The sequence below is a fragment of the Serinus canaria genome, chromosome Z (genome assembly GCF_022539315.1).
Source record: "Serinus canaria isolate serCan28SL12 chromosome Z, serCan2020, whole genome shotgun sequence".
NCBI classification, from domain to species: Eukaryota; Metazoa; Chordata; class Aves; order Passeriformes; family Fringillidae; genus Serinus; species Serinus canaria.
The window spans coordinates 73,378,154-73,385,956 of record NC_066343.1 but is presented as its reverse complement, the minus strand read 5'-3'; the positions used below and the strand labels follow the sequence as shown (position 1 = coordinate 73,385,956).

Below are 7,803 nucleotides of genomic sequence, written 5' to 3'. Positions count from 1 at the left end.
AGGCTACAGTTAAAATTTGCTGTTGGGTCCTGAGAAAGAATGCTGGGTTTTTCCCCTGCTCTCTCTACCTCCCTCCCATGCACGGTACTAAGGAGATCATTCAACCACTCTATAGTTAGTACTGAAACAAAATTCCCTTTTAAGGCTCTGTTTTGCACCCCCCTGACACTGGCTAACACTTGCAAAAGGAAAACTATTAGGTTAGCCCTCAGTGAAGAGTTCTGTTATCTCACATTTAGTTTGGATAAGAGCAAATGGTCGGCTACGTGGACATTTGTTGAGACAAGGTAATTTAATTTCAAACCTGAGCCCCCAGGAATGTTGTTATCTGAGTTTCTCTGCTGATTTAATTGCTTTATTTTTGGACCAGTGATAAACTATGAGGTGTCTGTAGTTACCGGAGACGTGCGAGCCGCAGGCACCAATGCCAAAGTCTTCATGCAGATTTATGGTGAGACTGGCAAAACGGAATTGATCATCTTAGAAAACAGATCCAACAACTTTGAAAGGGGAGCCACAGATATCTTCAAGGTATGATGAAGGCAGTCACTGCCACTTCTAAAAGGGGAAAGAAATGATCAGCCAAAGTTGAGACATCAATAGAGTAACTGGCCCAACTATAAAAAAAAAAAAAAAAAAAAGACTTTTCAAGAAAATTGCACGTCTGGCAGTATCTACTGTCCTTTATCCATAGTTTTGGAAGGCTTTTTATTTCTTTATGGGGTTTTGTGTTTTGTGGAGGGACTTATATCTTCTGAAGGGATACCAGCAAAGGTGTCATTGAAATTTATGATCTAATAGCAGTATTTCTTTATATTTACTTTCAAAAGGATCTCAAAAGACTTCAAACTTTGGGTCTGACCCCGTGTTATTGCCAATTCTCATTGTGTAGCTGGTAGAAAAAGAAAACATCCTTGTATGAGAGTAAAAGGGATCCCAGGTTTTCCTGTGGTCACACACACCATTAACTATGGGTACAGATGTGGGCCCTCCAGAGGTTTGCAGCTGTAATTCCTGAGAATGTGTGGATGCCCCATGGATTTTACAGTGCCTGTAACACTGTCCTAGCAGGCACTGCACAGCCTTGGTGCTCGATGTGCACAGCTCAGTCCTCCAGGTATCAGGATGATCAGAGTTCAGGTTTATACTGCAGAGCCCATGCCTCTTTCTGAGCAGCAAAGGGAGTGTTTAGAGGGGTGAGGAACCTCCAACAAAACTCTAGGGAGTGAGCCAAGACTTGGATACTCCAGCAAAATAATCCTGGGCTGATGAGGCTGCCCAACAAGTGTGGATCACAACGTGGCCAGGCATCCTTTCCCTTTGGGAGCAATGTTCTCTTCTGCCTTGTTAGATTGGCGTTTCTGCCCAGAGGAACCACGGTTTGCAGGACAGGAATGGTCCTAGCACTCGCCCTGATGTGGGATCAGAGCAAAGACAGGGTTCTCTGTCTGAGCCACATCCTTCTGTAGGGAAGGAGAGACCAGCATCTGGACAGTGAAGCAGAGAGTCCAGGTGGGAGCAGGATTTGAGGCACACCTGCCACATGTGCTCACAGCACAAGACTTGGCACAGCAGTGCCCAAGTCTTCCTGTGAATTTGCAGCCCCACAGAGGCTGGATCCGTCTCAGCATGGTTAAGCTTGCAGCTAATTGCTGAAGCTCCCCTGAATCATCAACATATCAGACTGGGATATCCTTCCTGCTGTTAGTGGCCATATGGAGGTGCCTTTATCCACAGCCTCACCAGTTTAGTACTGCGTATTTTTGAGATCAGTTCACTTCCTCCTGCCTCATTTTCTTGCTTTACTGAATGGAGTTACTGATGTTTATCTATTTTTAATGAGTTTTGGGGGATTTGAAATGATGAGTACCTTATAAATGTTTGCTTTTAAAAAACTCTCTATCATTTTAAGATTAGGTTTCTCTGATTTTAAAGGAAATAAGCTTTCTAAAATTTATGAGTAAGAACTATTAGCCAATATCAGATTTATAATAAAGCCATATGTACAGTGCTCTGTTTACATAGCTTTGCTTATATCCTCTCTCTGATATTTATTGCCAGATTTGAAAATTATGCCCATTTCCATGATTTTTTTTATAAGCACACGAGGCAGAAGCTCTGGAGCATTAATAAATAGATCATCTATCTCTTTCACTATATGAATGTTTACAAAAAGACACAGGCAAAAATAAGATTCTTTGAGCTACGTGATAATAGGAAATGCCATCGGTCATGGACAAGGCATGCAGGATGATTACAGTAAATCTAAGAGTAAAGCCGTGTAAGGAAAGATACATTCTTTATGTCAGGACAGCAGGATCAATTTCAGTTTTCTGATAAGCATCTTGTGTGCAATTGATTTTGTTTTAATCTACAAAATGCTTCTAGACTAAAACCTTACATGCCAAGTGCCAGATTTCAGCCTGAAGCAAATGTTTGCAAGTTTTATAACATAAACACTGCATAACAGCATAAGCAATCATCAGAAACAAGTCAGGGGCTGTTGAAGGATTGTGTGGAGTAAAATCCTCTATCCAACTTCATTAGGTAGTAATCCAGACAGATAATCTAAACCAAGAAGGTTTTGTGTGCGCTGTGCTGACTAGAGGGATGTAAATCTTCTTACTGATCAGCCTTCTGCCACTGAAGCACCGTAACCACCAATGAATGTATCCTCTCTGCTCACCAGAAAAGTGAGAAAATACTTCTGTAATTTTTCAGATGAGAAGGAGGGAGAAGGGCACTCCAAACCCACAGCCTGTGTCAGAGATCGTGTTATATGAGTTAACTGCCTTTTCACTACACCATTATTGCTTCTTGCTGGGTTCATATCCTGTGCTGAGTATGAAAGGCATCTTATTATTAATTTTCAGAATGCCTCATGCACCGAGAGTCTGTAAAAACTTGGTGTGGTATTATCATATATTCATCTTTAGCGACAACACAGGGACAATACAGGTAAGGAGAGCAATGAGGAAGTAGGGCTCCTCCATTTAATGAGGAGCCCAATAAATATGGATTTAGCTCTTCTCCTCGCCATGGCTGCTCTGAATGTCTTCAGCTTAACCTGTTCAGATGAGATTTGGTGATGGAAGTATGAAATAGTAAAGCAGAAAGGAAAATGTAAACTTGCATTAAGAAATTGTTCTTCTCCTTGCTTAGATATTTTGTGTGATGGAGGCCGTGCTTCTCCTTTTTAAGAATGAGCTTTATGAAATTAAGATTGTCTTCTATCCCTCTGGGTGCTGCCTTTCCCTGGGTGGCAGAGAGAGGCTGCAGATGTTGGCAGGATTTATAAGATCCGGATAGGCCACGACGGGACAGGCATTGGGGATGGCTGGTTCCTGGAAAGCCTCACGCTGAAGCGCCTGGCCACGAAACCAAAGGGGTCTGATGAAAAGAAGCAGAAAAAGAAGTCTGATGAGGAGGAAGAGGAGGAGACCAAGGAGGAGGAAGGAATGGATGTCTATACGTTTGTGGCACACCGCTGGCTGGCTAGGGATGAAGGGGATAAGGAGCTCGTGGTAGAGCTGGTGCCTGATGGAGAATCTGACCTGGAGGGTAAATACCACAGGGAATGTGTCTGTGTGTCTGTGTGTCTGTGTGTCTGTTTGTCTGTGTGTGTGTGTCCAGCCTCTGCATGAAGGATGATAATCACACTTGGCAGGACCATTTATCCCCCACAACAACCCCATTGCCCCAGGAATGCATTGGATCTGGGGTGGGTCAAGCTAGGGAGGAAGAGGATGGTGGGTAAACTAAGGCAGAGCACAGAGGAGACAGCCTGGAATTAGAATATCCTAAAGGACTTCCATAGGATTCATTAAAGGTCGTCTGGGGCACTTGGATTAAGAGTCCCAGAGGGTCCCACTGCAGCTGAGAGCTTGGCAAGATGTAACTGTTGTTATGGCCGAGGAGAGGGGCAGGAGGAAAGCAGAGCTGCTCATGTTTTAGTATAGATGCTAACAAACTCCAGGCAAACTCTTTCTGTGCTGGCATTTCAGGGGTTACAGACTTTTGTGGTGAGCCACAGATTTGAAGAAATATGGCCATTTCTGGGGTCCTTCTGACCTGCCTTGCTATTTTACTTGCAGAAAATACGTATGAAGTCCACGTCCTCACTGGGACTGTGGGGGGGGCTGGGACAGATGCTAATGTCTTCCTGAGCATCTATGGCATGGAAAGAGGAGACACGGGTGAGCGCCAGCTGAAAAGGTCAAATAACCTCAACAAGTTTGAGAAAGGACAGGTAATGCATGAGCTCCACTCACTCACTCAAACGAGAAGGAGGCTGGCAGGGCTCTCTCGGTTGATGTCCTGGCTGTTCAATACACTTCTTCTCACTTCTTTCAAACATGTTTTTTTTTCCTGGAATATATAAAGCAAAATGCCTCAAACCGTTTTCCAGGGCAGACTAATTTGAATGATAAGCTGAACACCAAGTCCATGTTGGAGGCACTTTCTGCGTCTGCTTCCCGTAAGAATTCTGGTAATAACGCTTCCTTTCAGGAATAGTTAAAACTTACAAACTTTAAAATAATATTGGAGAGTATTTTTGGGGAAGTTCAAGGATGTAGATATTTAGATGCAAAAACTATTCTAAATGCTCTACCCAACCAGCCAGGGAATAAAAGCAATATTATACAGTGTGCTGTAATTACATTATAATCCAATCCAATTAAAGATCATCTCGTGCATGTTGAGTATTTGCTGTAAAAAGTTTATGAACAATTAACAAAAAAATCTACTGTTATAGCCAAGAGTTTTTCAAGGAATAATTCTGAAGAACAAAAAATTATAGAAACAAAAAGCAGCTGTGGAAAACTTGCAACCACAAAAAAAAAAAAAAAAAGAGCCCTAAGGTTGTTAAATAAGCTGTTAGCTGTGATTTATGAGCTTGGCACTGGTGATACTGCAACCTGCACATGGTTCTTCATTCAGTGGGAAGAGCTCCAAGCTGCAAATGTAATGCTCCTTACTCTAGGGAGTACAAGCCCAAAGTCTACCAACATATTAATCACATTAAGATGTTTAAACTATTATGATAACAAGGGCCATCCTGTCACACTAACACAGATAATAAATGATCCTCTTGTTTGTGCTAAATGACAAAAGGAAGAAATTCTGAAATATTTGAAATAAAGCATATGGGGTGTATTTTGGGGCTGAGCCAATGCAGAGCCAGGAGTTGGACTCAGTGATCCTTGTGGATCCCTTCCAGCTGTGGATATTCTAAGATTCTACACAGAGGTGAGCAGGAGAATTTCCGTGTAGTCAATACGGTTTTTGTCCGGTTCCAGATTCAGTCTGTGGGAAAATACTAAGCCTGAAAGAGATGATACTTTGCAGAGAGGAGTTAAAAGTACAAGAAGCTGAAACTGGGATGAGGTAAAGAGAGGAGTGAAGGGGGGGGCAGCTCCAGGGCTCTTACTGCCTCGTAGGACCCAAACATGAGTGTTTATGGGAGACCTCAGAGCTCTGTAGTTATTTTTGTACACCCACACCAAAAGTACAAAGAGAACTTACAAATAGCTGTGTTTTAATGGCAAAAAAGATTACCCTTGGCCACTTACTGCCTTTCTTTCCTTCTTTCTTGGAAACACAGCCATTTGCCTCTTGCCTCCTGTGCAGGTAGACGTGTTCACCATCAAAGCCATCGACCTGGGCGAGCTGAAGAAGCTGCGGATCCGCCACGACAACTCTGGTGCCAGCCCCAGCTGGTTCCTGGAGAGGGTGGAGATTATTGACCTCAAAGAGAGCACCACGTGAGGAGCCTGTTGTGCCCTTTTCACGGGGTCAGGAGCGGGGCTGTGCTCTCAGGGGCCAGCAGGGCCGTGGGGAGGCAGAGGAGGTGCAGGAGGGCATTGTTGGAGCTCCTCAGGGAATGGCCATCCTTTGGGAGACTTGTGGTCCCAGTGCCATGACACAGAGCACCTGTGGGGACATTCTGGGGCGCCCATGGGGGGTTTGCTGTCCCAGCCCCTCTGTAATTTGGGATCCAGGAGTGTTTGGAAGGCAGCCTCAGCTTTTTTCTGTTTCTCCTCTTGAGATGGGCTCATCTCTCCCTCCTGGAGCAGAGGCTGCGCTCAAGCTTTTCCCTTCCAGGCCTCACTTTGGAAGTCTCTGAGCTCACGTTTTGTTTTGCCCTTTCTACTTAATGCAAAGATCTGGGCCAAAAGCAAATTCTGATCTAAGCAGACTCTCATGATTTCTACAGACAGCTGGATGAGCAAAGGATGGGCTGTTCAAAACCTGAAATATAGGCTTGCCTTCGAGCTGGAACTTGCTGGAAATCACATGCTGAAAAGTTGCACAATGCTCTGGTGGGTGGGACCACTCTTAAGGACAAGATGGGTTCAGTCTTCATAAACATAAAATGCCTGGGAGACTGGAGGTCCTTCAAGTTGCTGAACTCTTTCTGGGAGTGAAATTAAAATGAATCAACCATGTGGGGCTGGCAGCCCGGAAACAGCACTTAGCAGTGTGTGCTCCGTAACCTATTTATGGATTTAGCTCCCACAACACCAGATCTCAAGGATGAAAACAGATGTATTGCTCAGTCTTGAGTAATCTTTTTGGGTTTTGTTGGTTTTTTGTTTTTTTTTCAAGTAGCCTCTGATCTGTGCTTGTTTATGTTATTAAAGCCTGTGAAGTCCTGTGTAAGCAGCGTGTGCTGCTGTCGTTTTGTAGGTATTACTTTCCATGCCAGAGGTGGTTGGCAGTGGAGGAAGATGACGGTCAGATTGCCAGGGAGCTGGTCCCAGTGGATGAAGCATTTGTAAAGAAAGATTCGGAAAACGAGGGCCAGTCTCCTGCAACTTTGGGCCTGGAACAGAAAGGTGGAATGTATATGCTGGCCTTGAATTTCTTCCAGTGAGGGGTTGGAAAGGAACCAGGTTGTTAGTGCTGCTGAGGGCATTAGCAGTGAGCAGTAGCATTTACTCACTGGGAGTAATTTTGCCCCAAAATGAAATTGTCAGGTGTGAATGAAGTGTCAAGTGTGTGTCAGACCGTGAGGAGTGGACCCTCCTCATTTTTAGTTGATTTAATCATCTTGCAAAATTAGACCCTAAGTGGCAAAGCTAGGAAGATGGGAAATATGTTCAGTCCTCATTTTTGAACTGAAATGCATATTGGTTGCTAATATCTAAGGAATAAATCTCATTTATTTCACATCATGGACTGTAATGGTTAAATGTTCCAACATAAAAATGAGCAGAAAGGAAACACACCCAGGGAAAGAGAAGGGACCTAAATTTGTTTCACTTTCCATCTTGCTGCTTGTGTCTGCTGTCCTCCAAAACAACCTTGCCTCACTAGTAAATAAATTTGCATGGTAACCACAGAGCAGTGACACCCTCCTGGGTCGCTGGGACACACTCAGCAAGGTGCTGAGTGCCCAACATTTTCACTGGTTTCTCTTGGAAAGATATGTCCAACTAGGAAGGAAGTATTCCATTTTGGAAACCTTGAAGTTATAGCAGCTGAGTGAACACCATATTAGACTTTTCTGTGAGATTTTTTTATTAGTGTACTGCACATTCTAGATGATGTTGCAGTAGAAACATCCCTGCTGATGCTGTTCTGAAAGCTGTGTTTGTGAATATGAGCTGTATATGTCAGTGTACACGCTTTCTGGTATGTGTTACATGCACATGCATTATTTGATGCCAAAGAAATAAAGGGAGGGTATGTGGATTTTTTAAATGAAATGTTGCAGTCAGAGGCAGCTTTGAGGAGGGTTAGAGGTTCCCAGGAAGCAAATGGGAAGGCTTGAGCACATTTCTTATCTGCAGATATGCA

The 7,803-nt window shown here is 43.7% G+C and overlaps 1 long non-coding RNA gene across 2 annotated transcripts; it reads right to left on the bottom strand.

Moving 5' to 3' along the window:
- Nucleotides 1-476: 476 nt before the first annotated feature.
- On the bottom strand, nucleotides 477-5,691 carry LOC127061068 (uncharacterized). Of its 2 annotated transcripts, none has more exons than XR_007780500.1 (3): nucleotides 5,574-5,691; nucleotides 4,276-4,368; nucleotides 477-558 (listed from the first exon to the last, which is right to left on the bottom strand). It is a non-coding gene; the product is annotated as an uncharacterized LOC127061068 (long non-coding RNA). The 2 variants fall into 2 exon arrangements; XR_007780501.1 differs by lacking the exon at nucleotides 477-558 and adding an exon at nucleotides 3,326-3,390.
- Nucleotides 5,692-7,803: the final 2,112 nt, after the last annotated feature.